At 36.5% G+C, this 12,759-nt stretch overlaps 1 protein-coding gene across 1 annotated transcript in view; it reads right to left on the bottom strand.

Moving 5' to 3' along the window:
• B4GALNT2 (beta-1,4-N-acetyl-galactosaminyltransferase 2) overlaps positions 1-12,759 on the bottom strand; it is a 92,331-nt gene that overhangs the window by 13,138 nt on the left and 66,434 nt on the right. The window lies entirely within an intron of this gene.

Raw genomic sequence — 12,759 nt, 5'->3', positions numbered from 1 at the left:
AGAGAGAGAGAGAGAGAGAGAGAGAGAGAGAGAGAGAGAGAGAGAGAGAGAGAGAGAGAGAGAGAATCACTATGAAGCTTGGGGCCCTAGCTGCTGTATGAGAGAAATTTAATTTGAAGGAGACTAGATTGCTAGGAAAAGCTTAGAGATTGCTGCATCCCATCCTGTACACTGAGATCAAAGAGATTCTGCGTGGAGTCTTAGTCCTTCATAGGCACCAATACAAGTATCTGGAATTGTGAAGATAAGTCCAATAAAGTTTTGTATTTTGCTTAAATGCTAAAGTTTCTGAACTTCTTTTAGTCTCCTCAGAGGAAAAGGATGTGAGCCCACCACACTCAAAAGGACTTTGAACTTGGAGGGCGAGGGGGACCCAGCAGTATGTTTATAGAAAACATGGAAGGAAGAAAATGGTTCCTTACTTAATGGGGGGTGGGGAGCAGTAATTATGAGGCTAAAGGAATTATGTTATGAGCAATTGGAGGAGGAAGAAATTACTTTCAATGTAGGAGAAAAGGAATGTCTCATGAAAGAGATCGTACCTGAATAGATTTTTTTTAAGTCCTTACCTTCCATCTTAGAATCAGTTGTATTGGTTCTAAGGCAGAAGAGTGATAAGGGCTAAGCAATGGGGGTTAAGTGACTTGCCCAGGATCACACAGGTAGGAAGAGTCTGAGTTCAAATTTGAACTCAGGTCCTCCTATCTCTAGGCTCTCAATCCACTAAGCCACCTAGCTGTCACCTGGAATTGATTCTAGAAAGAAGTGGAGGACTTCAACAGTAGGAGAGGAATTCATTCCAGCCTTGGGAGAAAGTGCAAGGAAAGACATGAAGAGGCAAAGAGAGAGAGAGAGAGAGAAAGGGAGAAGAGAGAGGTCAGAACAAGAAATAGAAAAGGCTCATAGTTGACTTTTTCGGTAGAGCACATAAATGGAGAGTCAGTACAAGATAAAGCTGGAAAGGCCTTTTGGATTTTAGCCCCAAATGCCAGGCCAAGGAGTTTTTACTTTTTTGGTTGGGCAGTAAAAAATTATTGAAGGTTTTTGTGTTGAGGAAAGAAAATTATACAAGGAACAGTTATAAGGACAGATTAGATGCCAGGGAGGCAGATCAGTTAGAAGGTTATAATAATACGCTAAGCAAGAAGAGGTAAGAGCCTAAACTAAAGTGGTTGCAGTGGGACTGAAAATGACGGGATGCATTTGAGAGGCATTTCGAAGGTCGAATTGACAGCACCAAATACTGGATGTGAGAAATAAAAGACAAAAATGACTCTAAGATAACAAGTTTGGGTGAATGTCTAGAAGATGGTGCTCTCAGAGCTTTTAGTTTTCTGATCTTTATGGAAGGGAGAGGCCTAAGGAGATTTCAGGGGGAAAAAACTGAGGATCTATAGAGGCATTGAAAGGTAAAGAAGAAAACCTTCAGATGCAAAAGTGGACATTCCCCTACACCTAGAAAGAGTGCTAGGCTGGAATACCTTAATTGTACAAGTAGATAGCCAGAAGACAATGAATTGCCTCTAGGGAATAGCCTGCATTCTCAATTTATCTTAGCCCCTCATCTACATATAATTCTCAAAGCATTGTGGGAAGTGAAAAAAGGTCATCATTCTAAGGGAACATGGAGTCACAAAGGTAAAAAAAGTTTTCCAGCAGGAAGAGTCTGTCCAAAAATACCAGTACCATTCTATTTCTCTATTTCTCACCAAAAAAAAAAAAAATTATTAACAGCCCCCAAAGCTTAAGATCTGAGTGAGTTGAAAGGAAGGATTTTTTTTCCAACTTTAAGAGCCATTATTTTAGCTCAAAAAGCTTCTGTTGTGCTCCAGCTGAAAAGAGTTCAGTACAATTGAACCTCATTTTATGTGACCAATACATTCTAAGACCCATAATAGTATATTAATATTAATAGCATAATATCAAACATAGTTATTTAATAAGTATTTCTTATACAAATATACCTTGGTACTTTTTTACTTTTCTTAGGCTTATCAGAGCTACTGGTATCACTCTTCTTGTTCTTTGGGGACATTATTAATAACTAAGTAGCATTAATGAAACAAAGAGAAGCCCTGCTTTAAAACTGACACAACTTATTACAAGTGAGTACTCCAGACGCTGATGCAAAAGCTGATATTTGCAAAATGATGTAATAACTTACCCTAAGGCTTCTCAGAGTGACAATGTGCATGACTGGGTGAATTGCCAGGAGACTTTATATTGCTTGGGAAAACGGTGCAGTTTTAGTGTAACTAAAAAAATTATTTTACTGTATTTTTCTGCCTTTTTTTTCTGATTGCCAATTGTGCATACCTGAATGTGTTGAATTCCTGTAAAACCAAGTCTCCGTTGTACTCCTTAGTCCAGTGATGGTGAACTTTTTAGAGACAGAGTGCCAGGCCCTGCCCCACCCTTGACCAAGTGCTGTGCCCAGTCCCCCAGAGACTGAGTGCTGTGCCTCTTCCCCCCTCCCCCCTGAGTGCGGGCATGTCCCTCACCCCTTACCTCACACAGGAGAGGGAGAAAGTGCTCCCATCAGCCTGCTGGGTGGAAGGGTAGGTGATAAGAAAAAATGATGTGAGGCAAAGGGGGAAGGGAGCAATTGCACCCAAGTCCCTCTGCCTTTCTAGTAACAAGCTCTGGGGGCATCAGGGGGAGGGCAGTGCACATGACCACAGAGAGCACTCTGTGTGCCATCTTTGGCATCCATTCCACAGGTTAACCATCACTGCCTTAGCCTGTCCAGTTACTGAAGGTGGGAGGACTAGAGATGCAGATTTGAAATTTGTGAGTAAAGACGAGCCTCAGAAACAGAACCTTGGCCACTCTCCTTCTTCATTTAATGCATGAGATGAGGAGCCATAGAAATGTAAGTAGTATCAGTGAAGTTGGTTTTATTAGTGACATGCTCAATTCTGAACATATCCTTTCCCACTGATTCTGAGAATGGTCAAAAGGCAAAAGAAACATAATAATTTCATATTATCTCAAATTCTGTGGAGGATTTATGGAAAAAAGTAGGAAATCAGTGGCATGAAAAACCTGAAGCTTGGAACTATGCCCCTTCTATTCTGGGAGAATAGCCCAATGTTAACATTAAGTTAAATTTTTTAAAATAGTTTGGAAAATGAGCAAAAAACAATAACAAAAGTATCTGACTATAAAGAGTTACTATGCCCACATAAATCATCAGCATTTCTATATATTTCCAACACAACTCAGCAACAAGAGTTAGAAAGAGAAATTCCATTTAAAATCACCCTAGACAATATAAAATATTTAGAAATTTATTTGCCAAGACAAACACAGGAATTATACGAACACAACTATAAAACACTATCCACACAATTAAAACTAGATCCAAACAATTGGAAATACATTAATTGTTCATGGGTAGGATGAGCTAACATAATAAAAATGACAATCCTACCCAATCCTACCCAATTGGAGAAATCCAAGAGATCAAAACTTTTGGGGAAAGAACTCACTATGTGACAAAAACTGCTGATAAAATTAGAAAACAGTATGACAGAAACTAAACATCTCACACCATACACCAGGATAAAGTCAAAATGGATACTTGATCTAGAAATAAAGGTTGACACCATAAACAAATTAGAGAAACATGGAAAAGTTTACCTATCAGACTTATGGATAAAAGAAGAATTTATGACCAAATAAGACATAGAGACCATTACAAAAAATGAAATGGATAATTTTGATTACCTTAAATTAAAAGAATTTTGGACAAACAAAACCAATGCAACCAAGTCAACTGTCCCCTCTCAGAACTAGATAAATTTCACCATAAAATAAATAGGAATAAAGTTAATGAGATAAATAAAATTAAACAAATTTAGATATGATAGATTGCTAGAGAAAATTGAATGGGAATAGACTAGAACATACTTTTTTCTCATGTATACATGGTATCTTCACAAAAATTGACCATGAAAAAACCTCAGAACCTAATACAAAGAAGGTATACTTAAAGAATCCTAGAAAAGCAACTAAAAAAACTACCGGAAACAAGTACGTCAGTAACATTGCAGGATATAAAATAAACCCACATAAATCATTAGCATTTCTACATAAGTCCAACAGGAAAAGACAGAAAGAGAAATTCCATTTAAAATATCTACAGGTAATATAAAATATTTGAAAGTCTATCTACCAAGACAAATCCAGGAACTATATGAACACAATTATGAAACACTTTTCACAGAAATAATGTCAGTTGGAGAAATATTAATTACTCATGGGTAGGTTGAGCCAATGTAATAAAAATAACAATTGTATCTAATTTAATGTAGTTTTCAGTAAGTAATCAAATTTTTTGATACTCAAATTATCAAAAATTTATTTTAGAGAGTGAAGAAAAAGTAATAAAATTCATCTGGAAGAATAAAAAGAAAAGAATATCAAGGGAATCAATGAAATAAATGTGAAGGAAGGTATCATAGCAGTGCCAGATTTCAAACTATATTACAAAACAGTATCATCAAAACACTCTGGTATTGGCTAAGAAATAGATTAGTGGATCAGTGAAATAGATTAGGTACATTGTATACATTGGTAAATGACCATAGTGATCTAGTTTTTGACAAACTCAAAGATCCAGGCTTTTGGGACAAAAACTCACTATTTTGACAAAAATTGCTGTAAAAATTAGAAAGCAGTTTGTCATAAATTAGATATACACTAACATCTCATATTTATCCTGAGATAAAGTAAAAAAGCAGTCATTATTTAAACATATAAGGTGATTTAAACAAATTCGGGAAACATGGAAAAATCTAACTATCAAATCTACAGGTAAGGGAGGAATTTATGATTAAACAAGAGACTGAAAGCATTGTGAAAAGTCAAATGGATAATTGTGATTATGTTAAATTTAAAAATTTTTGCAGAAATAAAACAAATTTAGTGAAGATTAGAAGGAAAACAGAAAACTGGGGGAATTTTTTAATAGCAAGTCTCTGATAATGGCCTCATTTCTCAAATATATAGAGAACTGAGTCAGATTTATAAGACTATGAATCAGAGGGCAGAAAGTGGGTGGCTCAGGAGATAGAGAGCCATTAGACACAGAAGGTCTAAGCTTCACATCTGGCCTCAGACACTTCCTAATTGTGTGACCCTATGTGACTACTCTTCTGCTTTGGAACCAATATACAGTATTGATTCTAAGATAGAAGGTAAGGGTTTTAAAAAAAAGAATAGGAGTCATTACCCATTTGATAAATGGTCAAAGGATATGAAGAGGCAGTTTTCAGAAGAAGTTATCAAAGCTGTTGATCATGAAATGAAAAAATACTCGAAATCACTATTGATTAGAGAAATGCAAACTAAAATGATAAAAAAGGAAAATGGCAAAAGATGGAAGAGATATGGAAAAATAAGGATACTAATACACTGTTGATGTTATTGTGAACTGATTCAATCATTCTGAAGAGGAATTTAGAACTATGCCTAAAGGACTGTAAAATTATGCACTCTTTGACCCAGCAATATTACTACTAGATCTATATCCTAAAGAGATCAATGAAAAAAAGGAAAAGGCAAATTTGTACAGAAATATATGGGGGCACCTAGATGGCTCAGTGGATTAAGAGCTAGGCCTAGAGACAAAAGGTTCTGGGTTCAAATTTGGCCTCAGACACTTCATAGCCATGTGATGCTGGGCAAGTCACTCACGGCCTCTCCCCTCCTCCCAATTGCCTAGCCTCTACCATTCTTTTGTCTTGGAACCAAAACACAGTATTAGTTCTAAGATGGGAAGTAAGGATATACACATACCACACATATCTTTTTGTGGTGGCAAAGAATTAAAAATTGAGGGGATAGCCATCAACTGGGGAATGGTTGAACAAATTGTGGTAAATGATTGTGATGGAATTCTATTGTGGTATAAGACATGACAAGCAGGATCCTTTCAGAGGAACTGGATGTACATGAACTGATGCAAAATAAAGTAGAGGTCCAGGAGAACATTGCACACAGAACATTGCACACAGTATCATATGAAGATCAACTGTGAATGACTTAGCTACCCTCAGCAATACAATGATCCACGACAATTCTGAAAGATTTATGTTTAAAAATGTTATTTACCTCCAGTGAAATAACTGATGGAGTCTGAATGCAGATGGAAGTATACTTTTAAAACTTGCTTTCTTTCTTTGATCCAAATTTTCTTTTGCAGCATTGCTAATATGGAAATTTTTTATGACTGCATATGTATAATCTATATCAAATTGCTTGCCTTCTCAAGGAGGGGTGAGGGAAGGGAAGGAAGGAGAAAACTTGGAACTCAAATTTTTTAAAAAATGTTTAAAATTTTACACAAACAAAAGAGGAAATAGAATACTTAAATAATCCTATTTCAGAAAAAGAAATTATACAAACTATCAATGAACCCCCTAAGAAAAAGCCCCCAGGGCCAAATGGATTCACAAGTGAAATCTATGAAACATTTAAAGAATAATTAATCCAATGCTATAAAATATATTCAGGAAAATAGGCAGAGAAGGAATCCTACCAAATTCTTCTTTATGACATAAATATAGTACTGTCCCCTAAGTCAGGAAGAGCAAAAACAAAGAAAGAAAATTATAGGCCAGTTTCATTAATGAATGTAGATGCAAAACTTTTAAATAAAATGTTCACAAGGAGACTAAAGTAATATATCACAAAGATTGTTCACAATGACCTAGAGCAGTGATGGGCAAACTTTTTAAAGAGGGGGCCAAAGGAAAGGAAATGCTTACCTGTCAGTCTGTTTCTAAGGCAACTCTTTCAAAGTTTCATTTTTAGCATTTCTGTTTATTACCAACAAAGTTCAACAGCAAGAGATAGAAAAAGAAATTTAATTTAAAATAAGTCTAGACAATATAAAATACTTGGGAATCTACTTGTGAAGACAAAGACAGGAATTAAATGAACACAATTACAAAGCACTTTTCACACAAATAAAGTTAGATCTAAAAAATTGGAAAAATATTCATTGTGAATGGGTAGGCTAAGCTATTATAATAAAAATGACAATTCTACCTAAATTTGTTTACTTATTCCATGCTATACCAATCAAACTACCAAATAATTATTTTATAAAACTAGAAAAACTAGTAACAAAATTCATCTGGAAGAGCAAAAAATCAAGAATGTCAAGGAAATGAATGAAAAAAAAAGTGAAGAAAGGTGGCCTAGCAGTACCGGATCTCAATCTGTATTATAAAGCAGTAATCATCAAAATAATCTGGTACTGGCTAAGAAATAATTTGGTGGATCAATGGAGTAAATTAGGTGTAAATGACCTTAGCAATCTAGTGTTGCATAAACCCAAAGATCCTGGCTTTTGGGATATGAACTCACTATTTGACAGAAATTGCTGGGAAAACTGGAAAACAGTATGACCTAAACTAGATGTAGACCAATATCTCACACCCTGTACCTATGTTTGCAAAGGCATGGTATGTGTACCTTGGCAGCACTGAGGGGGCTGCTCCATTCCCCATCTCCACAGTGCCCAAGGACATTTTTTGCATGCCCTACACCTCTGTCTAGCTGCTCAATGTGAGCACTTCCTCCCTCTGCTCTCTGGGGTAATGCAAGGGGTGGGTGGCTCACAGGCAGCTTGAAGTTGCAGTTTGGACATGTGATCTCAAAAAGATTCATCAACATTGCCCTATAGTAACCAAGATAAGATCAAAATGATTATATGATTTAGACACAAAGGGAGATAACATAAGTAAATTGGGAGAATATAGAATAATTTACCTTTCATATCTATGGAGAAGGGAAGAATTTATGGCCAAACAAGAGATAGAGAACATTACCAGATGTAAAATGAATAATTTTGACTATATTATATATGTATTATATAGTCAAAATTATTCATATATATATAGTACAAACAAAACCAATGTAACTAAGATTAGAAGGGAAACAACAAACTGGGGGAAATTTTTACAACCAATTTCTCTGATAAAGATCTCATTTCTCAAATCTACAGAGAACTAAGTCAAATTTATAAGAATATAAGCTGTTCCCCAATTGAAAAATGGTCCAGGGATATGAATAAGCAGTTTTCAGATGAGGAAATCAAAGCTATCAATAATCATATAAAAAAGGTTCTAAATCACTCTTGATTAGTGAAATGCAAATTAAGACAGCTCTAAGGTACCACCTCACACCTATCAGATTGGCCAATATGACAGGAAATAAAAGTGATAAATGTTGTAAGGGATGTGGCAAAATTGAGGTATTAATGCATTGCTGGTAGAATTATGAACTGATCCAACCATTCTGGAGGGCAGTTTGGAACTATGCCCAAAGGACTTTGATCCTGTAATACCACAATTGGGTCTATATCCCCAAAGTGATAACAAAAAAGGGGAAAGGACCTACTTGTACAAAAATATTTATAGCAGCTCTTTATGTGGTAGCAAAGAATTTGAAATTGAGGGGATGTAATTGGTGATGGGATACTATTGTGCTATAAGAAATAATAATCTTCATTCCCTATTTGGCTATACTTCAGACTCTATACGCTTTGCCAATATACCTACCCATCCCTAGCAGGTGCCTTCTCCATCCTCCCCAACTTTTCAGCTCCTTTTATGAGAGGGAAGTGGAGAGACAGACAGACTGACAGAATCAGAGACATAGAACATGGAGTCAGACAGAGAGATAGCAAGAGCAAATTATTATTTATTAAAATAGCCATATGCAAATGAAAGCTTATTTGGCTTGAGATCACATCTTTGTCCTTACCTGGGTGCAGAAGTATGCTTATATTTTGTATTATGTATGGACTTTCAAAAATACTAAGAGCAATGAAGCAGTCTCAGAAAAGACATTATGTGAGAAATACAGGCAAAATTGCCTCTGAAAAGACTCCCTTCTCAGTATCAGACCCTTCTAACCCTAAGTCTTTGGAGTTAATGCCAAAAGTGTCTATAAGAAACCAATTTTGGGGATCTGGCACATAAATACACATACACAGACATGACCACATACACCCCCCCCTCTGAATCGACGACAGGCACAATAACCTCCCCAAATATCACACTATATCCCATCCTCGTATACCCCCAATGGCAAGCCATAACAGCTTAGCTGCATAGCAACCCTTGCTCTAGTATTGACTGAACCCACTGCTTTCTGTTTCACCCTATACCTCTGACCATGGTGCTGAAGGACACTATAAGAGCCATGCAAACATTCTGGGGATTGATAACACTTATAAGTAATAATAGAGTCAGAATGAAAAGTCTGGGTTAGGAATTATTGTGCCTGATCATCTCATGTCACAGCTGAAGCAATCAAGCAATGAAAGGATGAAGGGAGTATTGTGGGCAAAGCACTAGTCGTATATATAGATGCTGCAGCAAAGAGCAATGAATCAGCAAAATGTCCCTGTATCTAATTAGATTGCCTCATAGGCCTTGTCAATCTTTCTCTTTTCACTTTTGATTTTCTTTGGAGTAAGTTTGCCTTGAACTATTTTATTTACCTAGGTTATCTCTGGAGAGGATGTGCAGCCAGTTGCTTTTGGTTATGCTTTATGAAACTAGCTTTGATATACTTATCTCTGACCTTAACAAGAATATAAGTCAGTGGATAGAGCATCAAGCCTGGAGTCAGAAGGACCTGGGTTCAAATCTGATCTCAGACACTTCGCCAGCTATGTAACCCTGGGGCAAGTTATTTAAACCCAATTTCCTAGCCCTTTTGCCATTCTTCTTTCCTTAGAATTGATACTAAAATAGAAAGTAAGGGTTTAAAAAAGGAATATATGTTGGTTGTTTTTCCTGAATTCCAGTGATTTTGCTTCCAGGTTTATGTGCAATCTTACAATTTCTCAGTTTTTGTCCCCATGTATGCTGACTTCATTTCACACCATCTTCTTGCAAGTTCTTCCATAGCAAATGACAGGAAAGATTGGAAATTGGCTTAGTTTCTTTCTCGCACCTTCCATGCTTGCTTCTCCCTACAGGTAGTGGAATGTTTCACACATTCCCCTCAGCCTGAGCAGAGCTGTCCTCTAGTTCTGTGTCTTTCTGTGCTACTCTCTTTAAGCTTACTGTCAACATCAACTGATGCTTATTAACCAGATGGGTTTGTGTGGATAAAGCAGGTTTGAAATAGTACAAATAGAACAAAAAAAAGTTTTGTTCTTTGTCACTGAAGCTCCATGAATAGTAGTAGACTTTGTCTGAAAGAGTTTCAGAAGCTACTGAGACTCCATGGTATCTCCTGGGCTCCTTCTTGGTTAATTGGCAAATGCTTCTTTTCACTTTTCACCTCAAGTTATTTTTTCTGCTATTACTGTCTGACTTCCTGATAAAATCATAATTTGTTGTGGGTGATTGCCTTTTATCCACTCTCTTCTGCCCCTTTCTTTCTGCTACAGATTACTACCTTGGCACAAAATCAGAATTTAGAACTCACAATGCCTCATCACACTTACAAAACATAAATACTCCCTGGATCTAGCCAGTCCAAAATGTTTTATTGGCTTGAACCTCTTTCACCTTCTCTCCTCCCATCAGCCATCAAAATGCAGATTTATCAGGCTACTGGATCTTACAAGCTAATGAAATGTATTGGCAAGCTGACCTAGAAGCCTGTGGTTATGCTGGAGGGACTAGTCAGTATGTCTCACTCACTAGAGATAAGATACCGGAATTCCTAACAGCAAGTCAATGATATTTTCACCCTATATAGAAAGTCAAAGCCTCACTCTCTATTGTTTCCTGTGTTCTTCTAGGAAGAATGTGAAAAGGCACTGGTGCTCCTTAGACAATGTGCATCAGTCTCACACATGGAATAAAAATCTAGGCTCAGATCCTAGTTCTGCCACATGCTGCCTGTGTGATCCTTGACAAATAACTTAATCTCTCTGGGCCTCATGTGGAAATTGAGGAGAGAGTTAGGAATAGTTCCTTCTGACTCTATGATCCTATGATCTTTAAAAAAAGCAACAACCTCTATCTTCCATCTTAAAACCAATAGTAAGTTTTGGTTCCAAGGCAAAAGAGCAGTAAGGGTTAGGCAATTGGGATAAAGTGACTTGCCTAGGGTCATTCAGCTAGGAAGTATCTGAGGTCAGATTTTAACTCAGGACCTTTTATCTCTGGGTATGGCTCTTGGTTCACTGAGCCACCTAGCTATGCCCAGTCCTATGAACTTCTGATTACTTTCTGGGCCAAAAAATGATCAGAAAAATTCATTTTCTGAGAGATGCTGAATTTTTAATGAAGGTCCAAGTAGATTTAAGACATTGTATGATTCAGCAACATTGGACTTCTTGCTATTCTTCAGACATAAAACTCTATCTTCTGCTGCCTTTTCCCTGACTATCTCCCATAGAATGCTCTTCGTTCATAACTCTGTCTCTTGCTTCCCTGCAAACTTTTAAGAATCAGGTCAAATCTTGCCTCCTTGGTTTTTCTTGGTTCCATCCACTAGTTGTGCCTTCTCCTCTAAGATTGTATCCCATTTTTACCATCTGTATTTTGTATGTAAATAGTTGTTTCACATTCAGACTGTAAATTCTTTGAAGTCTTTTTTTTTGAGGACTCTATTTTTTCCCTTTTTTCCCCCTTTAGGCCTTGATTCTTAGAACAGAGCCTGAGACATAGTAGATGGTTAATAAATGCTTGTTGAATGAATGAATGAATGAATGAATGAATGAATAATGACCAGGGAAAAGTGTAAGCTGGAAGTATATATATATATATATATATACATATATATATATATATATATATAAATCCTCCCAGAAACTCCATGTTCCTGGTCTATAATCCTTGAAACCAATTTATGGTCAATATCAGGAGGAAAAAAACAAAAACAATTACAGATCTTTATAATAATCAATGATTACTGATGCAGAACCATATATCTTGGAGAATGAAATCAAGTTGACCTTAGGAAGAGTTGCTTGTAGAGATGATAGAATTCCAGCTAGGACATTTGAAATCCTAAAAGTTAAACTGCTGCAGTCAATATGCCAGCAAGTTTGGAAAACTTGACAGTGATCATTGGATTGGGAAAGATCAGTCTATGTCCCAATCTTAAAGACAGACAATGCCAAAGAATGTACAAATTACCCAACTGCACTCATTTTACACACTAGCAAGATTTTGTTTAAGTTTCTGCAAGCTAGGTTTCAGCCATACATGAACCAAGAATTACCAGAAGTAATTTTGGTTTTTGAGGAGGTGGAGGAACTGAAAACCAAATTGCCAACATTTGCTGGATTATGGAGAAAGCAAAGGAGTTCCAGAAAAATATCTACTTTTCCTTCATAGACTACATTAAGGTCTTTGACAGTGTGGATTATAACAAAATTTTCCTGAAGAACCTTTATGCAGGTCAAAAAGAGTTAGAACTGAAATGGAACAACTGATTGGCTTAGGATTTTGAAAGCAATGTGACAAGGCTGTATGTTGTCACTTCATTTATTTTAACTTATATGCAAAGTACATGTCAAGCTGGATGAACCAAAGTGCAGAATTAAGGTTGTCAGCAGAAATATTAACTATCTCAGATATGCAGAAGATACTACTCTGATGACAGAAAGTGAAGAAGGACTGAAAAACTGTCAGTGAGGGAGAAAGAAGAGAGTATAAAAGCTGGCTTGAAGCTTAACATTAAAAAAACCAAGATGTGGCAATTTGTTCCATCACTTCTTAAAAAATAGAGAGAAGAGAAGTGGAAGCAGTGTTAGACTTTATATTCTTGGAC

The sequence above is a fragment of the Gracilinanus agilis genome, chromosome 4, assembly GCF_016433145.1.
Source record: "Gracilinanus agilis isolate LMUSP501 chromosome 4, AgileGrace, whole genome shotgun sequence".
In the NCBI taxonomy this organism is placed as follows: Eukaryota; Metazoa; Chordata; class Mammalia; order Didelphimorphia; family Didelphidae; genus Gracilinanus; species Gracilinanus agilis.
Note: the sequence above shows the minus strand (reverse complement) of the source record. Positions and strands in the feature narration are given on the sequence as shown.